The sequence below is a fragment of the Helicoverpa armigera genome, chromosome 27 (assembly GCF_030705265.1).
Source record: "Helicoverpa armigera isolate CAAS_96S chromosome 27, ASM3070526v1, whole genome shotgun sequence".
Classification (NCBI taxonomy): Eukaryota; Metazoa; Arthropoda; class Insecta; order Lepidoptera; family Noctuidae; genus Helicoverpa; species Helicoverpa armigera.
Window position 1 is genome coordinate 507,269 of NC_087146.1, and position 14,091 is coordinate 521,359.

The 14,091-nt window shown below is 35.5% G+C and overlaps 1 protein-coding gene across 2 annotated transcripts in view; it reads right to left on the reverse strand.

The window, feature by feature from the left end:
* Da (daughterless) overlaps positions 1 to 14,091 on the reverse strand; it is a 136,860-nt gene that overhangs the window by 119,495 nt on the left and 3,274 nt on the right. The gene's annotated exons all lie outside the window — the stretch shown is intronic.

A 14,091-nucleotide genomic window follows, 5' to 3' on the forward strand; every position in this document is an offset into this window, starting at 1 on the left:
CCAGTGGCAACAACAAAAAAATACAACTACCCCTAAGATAGATTCATCACGTAGGTACCTCAAAGTAAATACTGCCCATTGCTCAATTAAGCCCTCTATGTGTCAAGCAAACACTGGTGGGGTTACTAGTACATAGCGTACGCGTAAGTGACCAAGTGGCTGAGTTCAGAGCGGCAAAGCTATGTGGCGAGAATTATACCTAGTTATATTCGTACAGTCTAAACTATCTTGACGTCACCCGTTGCCAACTTCATAACGGTTAAGTTATTTGACAGTAATTCTGCGAAAAATAAATAATTCAAGCTTAAATTCGGTATACCTTTACCAAAACAAATTCAAGCGACAAAAAATACAACTACCCCTAAGATAGATTCATCAAGTAGGTACCTCAAAGTAAATACTGCCCATTGCTCAATTAAGCCCTCTATGTGTCAAAAAAAACACTGGTGGGGTAGCATGTTTGAGGAACAAACAGAGGGCTGGCTTTCAGTGGCTCACTCTATTTACTGAGACGAGGCGTTTTAAATACGGCCCGTTGGTGGTTGCTTTAGGTTTTACGAGTGGGGTCTGATTGGGTTTTTTTTTTGTTTGATTAGAGTAGGGTGTCCAGAATTTGAAATTTGACTACTAGAATAAGGGGAAAATCAAGTGGTTCAGGGTTAAAATTTTGTTTATCTGAAGGAATAAGAACTCAGGTTCACATTAAAGCTTTCTGGCTTTTACCAGCAGTTTCACGAGCATCCCGTAGGTAATCCCTTGCGCACCTGGATAAAAGTAGCTTATAGCCTTCTGCTGTAAATAGGTTATGTAACACTGAAAACATTTTTCGAATCAGATCAGTATTATCTGAGATTAGCGTTTCCAAGCAAATATGTATACATACACAGTAAAAAAAACAATCAGAAATGGCATGGCAAAGGAGGTCTTAAGATATGTACCTCTAAGTATGAATAATGTGCAATTCAATACTCAATATTACCACAATTCTCAAAAGTTCAGACCCCTCAAAACAACGCAAAATTGTCAAGAACCTGTATAACTCAGTATCACTTACAATTCTCATTAAAAAGGACAATAATTTACTTTAATATGCCATTAAACAGTAGGATCAAGTAAATAAGTATTAGTTTCAAGCCAAACTTCTATGTTAATGGGTAAAAAATCGTCGCTTGCGCATCTTGTAGCGACGTGCGAAAGGCTGTGTTTGGTATCCATAATGGGATATTATTTTTATGTAATTTTGAATCTTGTTGATATGGCAATAAGGTAGATTTTAGAGGGCGAATGTTTGTGGGTTTTTAAATGGTGTAGTTTATTCCTATATGCTCTTGTTAATAGTTTGTGTTTAAAAGAGACTAATATTTTTAAAGTCTTCTTGTGAATTGATCAAGAATCGTCTTCTTGAGTGACATAATTATTAAGTCGAATAGTCCTGAAAACCTTATATTGAATTTCAACTATTACTACTATATTGAACTCAAGAGTTTGTTTGATGCCGTTAATCTCACTATCTACTATCCTATTTGCTAAAATCTTTCAGTGCCAGATGTCCCATTTACTGAGGAAGACTACAAGTCAAAAGTTTTTATTTCATATAGATTCATTATAGGTTCTTACAAAACGTCAAGAGTACCTAGTAGGTAACTAAACTAAGCATACGATACTAAGGTGGCTACTTTTATCACGGTACAAGCAGTAGTTCCCACGGGATACGAGTGTAAACGCTGGCAGAAGATAGACACATATAAGCTGTCACATCGCAAAGATCTATAAAGAACACGCCATGCCTAAGACCTTAGATTTAGACGTAATTAATCGTATGTGCGAAAACGAGTGACGTTCACCATATCGGGCCATCGTAGTTAATTGTCGAGTAGAAAAAACCTTTGACGTTTTCATAATATATTAGCTTGAAGCTTGTTAGTGAGCGTATATGAAATGACCAGTCATTAGACAGATCTCCTGCTGTATGCTGCAGGATTTATTTTGTTATTACAAAAATATAAATACTTATTTTTATGTCAATTATGTACATGTACTTACTATGATTTTTTTTACATTACTAGCAAACGTAACACTTCTCTAAGCGACTGTACTTATATCTTTTTTTAAAATGGTTTGTCATTTTTTATATTTGTTTTTTTTTCATAATATCACATTATATGCTTTGCATGTAAAAGTGACAACATTCATTCATTAAAAAAACTCGTTTTATTTTTCATTTTTATCACAAGCAGCGCCATCTATTATCACCAATAGAAAACAAAACATTAAAAAAAAACTCGGCCTTCTCAACTTAACTCTTAAACATTATCCGTCTTACCACAAAAACTTTTAAACGTCAGTTTATGCCTTGTCTAAAAAAATGTCAAATTATGACGTTGACATATGGTTCATTTTGCAGCCAAAATTTTATTAGACAAGTGTAAAACAGGGTTTAAAGTTTTTGTAGTAAGGCCCTATTTGCCTAGCCTTTTCCCAACTATGTTGGGGTCGGCTTCCAGTCTAATCGAATGCAGCTGAGTACCAGTGTTTTACAAGGAGCGACTGCCTATCTGACCTCCTCAACCCAGTTACCCGGGCAACCCAATACCCCTAGGTAAGAGTAAGACTAAATTCTAAATCACGACCGATTATCGATGACGTCACGAAATCGATCATAAACAAACACATTAATTTATCGAAAGGGGACGCCCAATCATTTGTATCGAGTTACAACTTTGTCATTGATCCGGTATTCCTGATAACTACCCACATATATGGATGTCATCATGATGTAGCTCTATTGATCAATATTTGTAAATCGATCATTTATTTTGTATCTTATCCGTGAAAATTCGCAACTTTCTGTGATAAAAAGAATTTTTATTAATATTGCAAATGCGAAAGTAAATCTGACGGTCATGTTTTCTCTCCAAAACTACTGCAGCGATTTAAATAAAGTTTGATAAGTAAATGAATAGCCAATAGCTTGAGAAAGGACATAAGCTACTTTTTTGGTTAAGTATTTTCGCGTGATGTAGATGACACCGTGGAAAACCGCTAGTTCGAAAAATAAAATCTAATAAATGTATTTTTTTACAAAAAGTATGACAGGCATTGGACTGAAATTATTATATGGAAGACATAATGTGACATAACGAGTAAACATGAAGATATTAATTTATTTACGTATTTGAGATTTAATTCTTCTTAAATAGAAAAATAGTGCGAAAAAGCTAAAGTAGATAGTTTCAGTCCTGAATATCATTCGACAAAATAGTAAAAAATTCCTTTCACGACAATAACCAAAGACTACAAGATCCTCTGCTCCAATTAAAATACAAAACAAAAAAATATACAATACATATAAAAATTCCCAATAACAAATACTACATACATTTCTCGCGTCATTACAACCTAATTCATATCGCGTACGTGTATTTGCTCAGCTGCGTCTGCGCCGAGCCCCTATTGGCCCGCGCCACTGCCAATCGTGGAACGTTCGAATTTCGAAATTTCAATTTTGATTAATGAAGAAAATTGGATTGAGCGTGTAATGTTATTTATTATGAAGACAGGAACTCTTCAGTTTATAGAAGTATTTAATTCAATATAAATTGATGATTGAATTGTCAAAACAGATAAAATAAGCAGGATTAGGATAACAATATTGTGGCACTCGATAAGGATAGTCAAAAGCCAGAAAGTCTGACAACCGAGTAGTGCAGTCATTGAAGCATTATTGCTACGATTTTTTTTACTGTGAACCGATTTGCATGAAATTTTGGAATTAGGTTCATCTTACCCTTAACTTCAAAAGTCAATATGACTTGAACTCCGCCACCCCCCCTGGGGGTGGTTAACACCCCTTCTTTGGGGTGAATATTTTTTTTGCAAAATAACCTCGAATATCGATAGAAGACCTAATTTTAAGCTAAAGTTGTCATTAAAGTTTTAAAAAAAATCCAATACTTTTCAAGTTATTGGCAATTGAAAATTCGCAATTTTTTCACGTTTTTCATCGGTTTTTTGCAAATATCTCCAAAAATATAGGTTTTATCGAAAATTTATAAGAACAAAATTGTAGCAGGTAAAACAACGAACAATTTGTTTTTTTATAGAAGGTCCTAAGTGCAATATTAAGCTAGATATTAAAGATCAAAGCCGTTTTTTATTTTGTCTGAAATTTAATCGTTGTGGTCAATGCCATGTAGCGGCGAGTAGATGCATTTTATACATTCTAATACAAATAGGTTTTGTAGTGCTTGAAATAAGCTTTAAGATGAGCACTATTAAAAGTCTTTTGCGCGTAAAATAAGTGAGCTGTATTGCAAATAAGGGGAGCATCTTATATTTTTTCTTTTAAATCAATGGGTTTCATAAGTGCCATTTCCACCAAAATTAAAATTAATCGTATTCCGCCTAGGAATAACTTTAATATGAAGAGTTTGATAGATAGTATCAGTTTGGCTGCTTCAGGACAGATATTTTTCAAAAAAGTCACGATTAACGAAAAGAACAAAATTTCAAATTAAAGAAAAACCCATTTGTTTTTCATAATATCTCAAAAATTACGACAGATACGTATAAAAGTGTACTGATAAAAAAATTAGGTATTTTTCTGACAAACAATTTGGTTTGTTTGTTTTTTCTGTCGAACAAAAATTGACGGAGATATGATTGTTTAAAGAGCGCGTGGCAGCGCAATCACAGCCTCTCTTAAGCCCTTTAACCCTTCACCGTTTTAGAAAAAAGTTCTTCACTATATATTGCAATGATGGATGTTGTAGCTCTCTTAATTACTTTTACAGTGGTTTTTTATAAATTATGATAGCATGAAAATTGAAGGAGTTACGGCCCAAAAACTTGTCATATTTTTTTCTACTTAGTAACTGAAAACTTCGGAGTGTCAATATTTGGAGCAATGTGAAAGTAGGCAGTATAATAAAGAGTCACAACTATTGTAATGTCTATATATGTCACCGGAAAATAATAAAACTGGTAAATTGATCAACTTACTAAAATAATAGATGGCATAAACTACGTCGATTAAATTTCAGACAAAATAAAAAACGGCTTTGATCTTTAATATCTAGCTTAATATTGCACTTAGGACCTTCTAAAAAAAAACAAATTGTTCGTTGTTTTACCTGCTACAATTTTGTTCTTTATAAATTTTCGATAAAACCTATATTTTTGGAGATATTTGCAAAAAACCGATGAAAAACGTGAAAAAATTGCGAATTTTCAATTGCCAATAACTTGAAAAGTATTGGATTTTTTTTTAAACTTCAAAGACAACTTTAGCTTAAAATTAGGTCTTCTATCGATATCCGAGGTTATTTTGCAAAAAAAATATTCACCCCAAAGAAGGGGTGTTAACCACCCCCAGGGGGGGTGGCGGAGTTCAAATCATATTCACTTTTGAAGTTAAGGGTAAGATGAACCTAATTCCAAAATTTCATGCAAATCGGTTCACAGTAAAAAAATTCGGAGGTTAGACCGTATTTTTCGCTTCAATGACTGCACTAGAGGGGTTTTTCAGTTTATAGCAAATTGCTCCATATAAAACAATGGTAGCTGTTTCCGCTTGGAATTTCAGCCGACCTCAACCACAAAATACATAGGTACAGAAGTCAATCTGATGTATGTACTTCACTTTTCATGCCTAAACTCGACCGTCGCGCTAGGGTTGTCAACTGTTTTATGCGCTAAAACTAACGTGGTAGTGGTACTCGTATCTAATTATTTGATGTATTGTTGAGAATAAAACAGGAAAAATGAAATATAAACCAATAATAATAAAATATTTAATGTGGCATACAAGAGGTTAATAAACACTTTCAACGGAAATTCGTTTGAACGAGATACCGTTTTTCAGAAACCGCAATTTATAATTTTGTTATTCATACATATATACTTACCCTACTCTTTACTTGTGAAAAAAATATTTTTGTATGTAATGGGTTGGTACAGTCCCTGATCTAAGCTTGCTTCTACCTACAGAAAACTTGATGTGCGAGTTTTATTTCGTCTACCTTACAACATAGTCTCGCCATGATCACAAAAATTATCAACTCCTACTAGCAATAATCTTTGCGGGTAGGTAGGCAGGTTCGCCTGGGTCGACACTAGCAAAACTTATTACGGCATTGGGCCAGAGGCCGCCGCCGGGGCGCTTACCTACCCACCTAACTGTACCTACCTACTGCGTTTATTAAACGAACCATCGAAATATGAGAAAATAAGTAGGTACATACCATAGGTAATACGGCAGGCTAAAAAAACGACAATTCACTGTTTATTGTTGTATAAAACAACCGTCAACTTGTTCAATTATAATACGAATTTTGTTGCTCCATTATTACTTTTTCTTTTGTTATTAAAATTAAAAATATTACAGTCAAATTACAGTTAGGTAGGTATCACAACGCGTGCACATTTATCTACCTTTGTGTGACGCGCTTATCTCAAGAAAGCGGCAGCCGCGCTCGCACTGTTTTGAGTTGTTTTGAGACAGCGCGTCTGTGAACACGCACACATAGACACCTTTGTCTGCGTGACTCGAACGCGCTTTGTATGTAGATTGACTTCTGTACCTATGTATTTTGTGCCTCAACATAGTTGGGAAAAGGCTAGATAGATGATTTTCTAATTCACCTTACTGCTGAAGTTCTATAACGTATCTATAAATTAATTTCCGATTAGAGATTCAATATTGACATTAGCCACATTCAAGCATGCAATGTAAAATTCTAGTAAACAAAACAACACATGGATAGCTTATTAAAATCCGCACAAGACATACTCAGACAAACTGGCGTGTTTCGTTCTAAAACAATAACCAATATCAGTTGGTTGTGGTTATAAATCATAATTACTGCTTACTTACACGCATTTGATAACCTGACCACGCAGCGAGTCAGGAGTCAGAAGTCATGAGATAAGGAACGCGTGGTAGTTTCCTTTGTCTTTGCCAATCTAAGGATAGTTTTTGAACTGCGATAAGGTTGTTTGGCGAATTTATTTTTAGATGTTTGATAATTTAATGTGCTTGTTTTTGGGAAGACTTTGGGTACTATTTACAGGATTTCATATTGGTGTTTGATTAAGTTTAGGGCTGACATTAGAAGAGGACTTTTTGTGTGATTCTTTAAATTTTGGGCAATTACATTATTCCCGGTTATATTTCATTCAGGAAAGGAAAGTAGTTCCACCTGAAATCGAGCTAAACAGATGACAGATAGTGATTCTTAAAAGTAGAAAAATACTACAGTGAGCAAGTGAGCTTACTATTATATTAGGGCTATGTGATGAGCTTTGAACAAGATGTAGTTTTTTAAAAAACACAGTCACTGTCTGACAGGAAGCAAGTGTGGCAATCCCCAGAGGAAATTGTATAGTGTCACGCTTCGTCAAAATGGGACAACCTGAGCCAACATTTTTGATCATTGTAAAATTCTCAAAATGGTTTTCCTTACCTCTTGGGACCCTCATAAGCTAAAATACAGAGCGTTTAGATATGATGATCTATATAGAGTATTTTGGAGTATAAATGAAAATGCATCTGGAACCTTTTATCTCACAGTAGTGCAAAAATCTGACTAAGACGTAGATTAAGAAAACAAATTAGCGAGCGTATTTAAACAACAAAACAATACAAAGTCAAGTGTCACTCGTAAATGAGAGATAGCGGGTTCGAAGCTCGCTCGATAACAATTCAATTACACAACACTTTATTCAATTTTATCGTGATTACGTTTAATTACGAACTTGACATTTTGTTTATTAAAAACAATGATAATTGTGGGACGGAATTTTGGGCATATTCGTCGCAAAAGTTACAGCAATACTCATTGCTGAATTTGAGTAAGAAATGACTAGAGGAAACCAGAAACTTCTGGAAGTTATGACAAGTATAAAAAGGTTTGATAAACCTTCTATGCAGTCGGGTAAAGAGATAAATAGGAGTTGATTGCTGATTAAGAATGTTTGAAAATAATAAATGGCTACTGCGGGGTACATTCCCAAGCTCTTGCGGTCAGTTCGTTGATGTGACCATCACTTTCAAACAAAAATGTTGAAGTTGCTCACTCTTGAAATTTTCACTCACAGTGACAAAAATGGCAGACATACCTTTTACTACTAAGTCTTACTTTCTGCTATTACCACATTGGTCGCTTTCGGCTTATTGCGCCAAAGAATATACCCTCATTTACAATCAGACCATAGAGGCTTCAATAACCTGACCAAAGCTCAAGCTGAACGCACGACAGCCGTCCAAAAATGATTAATACCCTCCATGTAACACTTTGCCGTATTATACGTGACACTCCTTATTTGGTCGGGTTATTCTATAGGATGATGTCTTCTAGAAAACCGTTTAACTGTGGTTGTAAGACTTATTTATTAATTCACTAGCTGTTTGAGACACGGGGGATCTTCTTCCCGAACACAGATAAAATATAGAGCGAGCAACCTTCGAGTAACTGATATGCTTTATGATGTGTGCAATAAAAACAGCTTTCACGTGAGACAATAACATAGAAATGGTCATAAGGTCATACGGCCTACATGGGATGTAATACCAGTTTCCAAAATACTTGTCTACCGTATATGCCATATACTGGCTTCCACCAGGGGTTTCATCTGCTTCAAAAAGTAGTCTATCGATAAGTGGGCATATACCACTGAAAGAATTTTTCAAATCGGTCCAGTAGTTCCTGACTGAGAGAATTGCGCCTTTAGAAGAATTGCAAAGCTGAACTGGCAATGGATAAGGCACATAGCTAGGAGATCAGATGGCCATGATGGGGTAGAAAAGTTCGTGAGCAGGCCCCCTACTAAATAGATATACAAGCTAGCTGTGGTCGCCGGGAAACAGAGGATGCCAGTTGCTGAAGACCGAGCAAATGTGCGAACATTGAGAGAGGATTTTGTTTTCGGTTAAGAAAGCGCGACTACTGTACTGTATTAAGGCAAAGGGACAAACGACTTTCCCATTGAAAAACCATTCATCCCCATACACCACCAAACCACATAGTCTGATGCAATTCAGCCACCACATAGGACATCAATTTTCCTTTTAAACATGGAAAAATACGATAACTACTGCGCAGACAAATACATGGGCATATAATAATATGTAAATGTTAAACTAGCATATTCATTAGGTATAGCGAGCGCATGACTTGAATTCTTCTAATCGTCAGCTACTAGACTTAGGTATGTATGCTGAAGATGACTCAATGTAGATTCTGTAGGTAGTTGATAAGATTCAAAGAATAAAAAGGCTTAGAAATTTGGCTGAGAACTAATTTAAATAAGAGAATGTTATTTCTATCATTGTTAAATTCGACTTCGAGAAAGACATGAAGATCTGCGAAGTCGAAGAGGAAGATGTCCTGGATAGAGCGAAGTGGAAGAAGAAGATACGGAAAGCGGACCTCGTCACAAGACGGGATAAACGCTAAGAAGAAGAAGATTAAATTCGACTTTATCGGAGTCGTGAGGAATCTTACCAATATTGTAAATCTGAAGAGTTAGTTTTCTGGCTTGCTTGAAAGCTCTATCTATCTAATGTCAGGAACTTACGGGTCCAATTTGAAGAGTTATTTCCGTGGTACATAGCCTATTTTCGAGGCATGGCTATAAGCTTTTCATCTTTTGGACTTTTAAAATCATTGTTTATTCGTTTGAGCAAGAGAGGTGGCGAATGTGCATGTCTTCTATGTATACCTTAATCAAAACTAGATATCATGCTATGAAGTGATGTCGTATGTATAGTGAACACCCTATATATCTCATGAGTGGTACACAACTAACTCAATGTAACATAGTAATGCGGTACATTAATTCATACAGGTACTGAATACTGCATTATACAAAGTTATCTGGCTTAAGTTATAAGCCGAAGCGATTCCTAGAAACTGGTGAAAATAACAAGCATCCTTTGATCTTGATGAGAATGCAATAAGAATAGTTAGACAATAACTGTGTGTAAAATCGATAGTTCTTATACTTGAAAGACGCGCTCAAAACTTCAGTCATAAAATGTAGCCTATAGTCAGTCTGACGCTTAGACTATCTGTGACCACATTTAACTCAGCTCAGTACTTTTGCGGTGATAGACCGACAGAGTAGCTTTCACATTTATAATATTAGGTAGAATTATCAGTATTCTTAGGCTTTAAAGCCTGAAAAAGGATACAAGCTACCATTTAGTAGTAAAATCGTAGGCTAGGTTTCATTTGAAACCGCGGCCTTGCCCGCTTAACCCTCTTTCCCCCGCTAATCGCTCCCGCTATCTCTTACACCTTAACCCACATAACGTAACGGGTACAATCATAATCTTACGCCTAATACGGCGAGATAGTTCAATGACGATTGTCCAGCCATTTGATTGATTGGACCGAGTAAACATTACTGTATGTTCTATCTATAGCAAGCTTTATAAGCCGTGGGAATTGAGTAAGAATTTTTGAGGAAAATCCACTCTTATATTGTAAGGTAAGGCTTCGAATGTGCTAAGCCTAGTCTGTAAAACGTTGTAAGAACCAAGTACACCGATAATATCAACGTCAGCTTTCTTAACACGACTGACAAACAATGAATTTCCACGCAAAATTTTTGAAGTAGGTGAACGTAACGGAAAGGAGTGTTTTAAGAATAAGAAAATCGCACGTTCATGTGAACTAGGGTCTTTTTTAGCGATGGCAAAAAATCAAATGAAAAAAATAATCCCGCTGAGCTGTGGGTTAAGAGCGATGAGGAAGTGTCAGACTTCTACTGACTAAAAATCCATGTTCCTTAGGCCTTTTATGTCCCAGGGCCGCGGTAACACTGTGAACTAGGGTCTTAAGTGAAATAAGTCGGTTATCACAGCAAAAGATACTCATCTTTCTAGCCTTTACCAAACTACCTCAGGGCCGGCTTAAATTTTCACCGAATGCACCTAAATACTCGTGTTTTACATAAATACTAATTACGACTAAAGAAACACAAGAACCGTCAAACATACCATAATATCTCAAACATATTGTATAGGAAAAAGTTACATTTTACAAAAATACAAAAAGCCAATATTATGCCGAACCAAAATAGATGTAGTCTGAAGATAGTAAATCAATTTAACGGGACACGGCGCACGTAAAATTGTGCCGGCAGAAAAAATATAAATATATCGATACATCGAATCGACTAAGGTGCTATCGATTTGGCGATTATGCAATATCGTTTAATACAACACTATTTTTTTTACAAATACTTTTGAGAAAAATAATCCACGATTGTTATTAAGATTTTGAAGAATTAGTAACATGCATTTTGCAATGCAATAGAGTATGCATTTTAGCTCAATTTATACTCAGTATTCGAACTGAATAACCTGGATCGATAATCGTATAACTTTATAAGATATAAGGTTTCAAACTTTTATAAGAACTTTGATAAAGAGTAAGTTAATTTTCAATTGGAATTATCGATTATGTAGAAGTTAGAGACCAGTCACGGCAGTCACATACACACTAAACAAAATCGAAGTAGCATAAACCATACAAATACAAAGACCGCTAATTTTACAAAAACAAAACCAGTATTACTTATAAACTTATAACTGAATCAGGATACAACAGATTATAAAGTGCTAAACGGTAAACAATAACATCTGCTCGAGCGCAGGAAGTCGATTTCAATTTGAAAATCGACTAACCTGGTTATGGCCATAAATTATAACTTTTTTTTATAACCAGCCTTTTGTCTGAACCGGTTTTCTTGAGGATAAAGAAAGAAGGTAACATGCGAGGTAGATAATTGACGGACATTGACGTAGAAAACCTTTCATTTTTGGTTCATGGTTCAATTTCTCCTGTTTCGTGGGTACTTTTGCATTTGCAATTTTACATGGAAACGCAAAACTATTGATATATTTTCTTACTAGAACTAATAGGTAACTAGTTTCCCGCGGTTTCGAGGGAACTAAGTAAGTAGCCTACATCGTTCCTCGATAAATGGGCTATCTAACACTGAAAGAATCTTGCAATTCTGATCAGCCGTAGTTGCTGAGATTAACGCGTTAAGCAAGCAAATATACAAACACAGGCACAAACTCTTCAGTTTTACAATACTAATGATTTTAATACTATCTTTAATGCGTAACGACTTTTCTGCGGAAATCTCTTTTTTTTTTTTGGATTTTGAAGTGCAGAAAGATGATGATAAGTAGGTATGTATATTTTCTGCCAAAATAAAGTTACATGTTCTCAAATCCTTATTCCCCAATAGACAGCCATAACTGTGAGAATCGTATTAATTGATATAATATGATAGTTGACGCATCAGTCACACTAAAAATATAGCTAATAGGCGTTTCTAGGTCGCTCGGACGATTCAAACATTTTATTGCTATCGATGTGTTTGTGAGCACAAACAAATCTCGCGAACTGATGGGACATGTACCTACCTACATGATTTTGTCGTTAGTTCTTCATTATTAGAACAGCTTTAGCAGTTGTTATGGGCAGTCAGAAGGTGGAGTATTTTTTTTTTTAATCTTCAAATGACAGCATGCTGTGGTTAGCAGCGTGACGGAATCAGTCTCTTACTGTCTCAAACCGACCATGTTCCTTCTAAGTACCAGGGCAGTGGTAACTCTTTCGTACAATTCCGCAGCCCCGGCAGGCTTTAGCCCTTGTGGGCCCCTCTGTGGTTTGCTGACACTCTGACTCTCGCGTGGAACAACGCGCGCCGACATGGGCATGTTGTCTCCTAGGTGACAGATAGACGATGAGCCACCCGAACCTCACCACCCGGGCTTACGGTGGCCGGGAGTCGTCTCTCAAGGCGGAAAGTCTGATAACCAATCTTAGAAAGAGGTGTCGGGTAACTGGGTGGAGGAGTATTCAGCTAAGACTGATATCAATGTAGTTTCATTTTTCGAAGCTGTTTGGGGTTGATACAGAATATGACTTTTAGAAGGCATTGGAAAACATTACAGGCACTATTTTTTGAGAAGTTTTAATGCAAATTTTATACCTACTTTGATGGGAATATTCAACATGATATCCTTATAATCTAACAACTATCTTTCTGACAAAACTGTACCTAGGCAAAGCCAGCTAGAATACCCTATCTAACCTGCACTCAATTTTCAACCTTCCGTTGATTGCTTTAATACACAAATTCATATAACATAGTCTACTTATTTATATTGTACTAAGAATTATTATTTATTCAAGTGTTTCATGCTAATAACAAATTCAAAATCCACAATGATTTACACATGGACTTTTATATGTATTTGGCCCATATAAAGAGAAACTTCTCTATGGTATGAAATAGATGGGTGTAGTGAATTTTTCTCTAGATATTTATTACTTTTAAATAGTCTCAATTTTCTGTAAGTAGGTTTTATTACATGAATTCGTAATGCGTACAAAAGCATATTGGTTTTTATGGTTTTCGGATTATTCTTTTTGTTTATATTTTTAATAAGTAAGGAAGAGAACACTATCGGTTAGCATTCCAATTAAGAATTTTCAGAAAATGACGTTACAAAAACTGATCTGCCATTCAGCAATTTGACTAAGTAAAAAAATGTATGTTTCCTTTAACCAAAAAGCCTAAAAACTAGGAAGTCGAAATTGGCGCGAATTAGACACAAGATGGCGCATCTTTAACCACAACAGAATATCTATGGCATCCTTACTAATATTATAAATCGGAAAGTGAGTTTGTTTGTTTGTTTGTTTGTTTGTTTGTTTGTTCCGCTTTCACGCCGTAACTACTGAACCGATTGCTTTGAAATTTTGCAGACGTAAAGTTAGAAGTCCGGATTAAATAATAGGGTACTTTTTATCCCGAAAAAAATAGATATTCCCGAGGGAAAACAAAAATATTGTTTGCTTGATGGATGGATTGTAGATGGCGCTGTGTGTCGTTTAAAACAAGGTAATATATTGCAAACGAATATAAACATGTAAATTTAGAAGCTAAATGATACGATAATTAATCCCCGAAAATGAGGAATTCCCGAGGGATGATGTACAATTTGTTTAATCGTCTAAACTGTTTTTTTTTACATCTACTTATGTATTGCAAACGAATATGAAC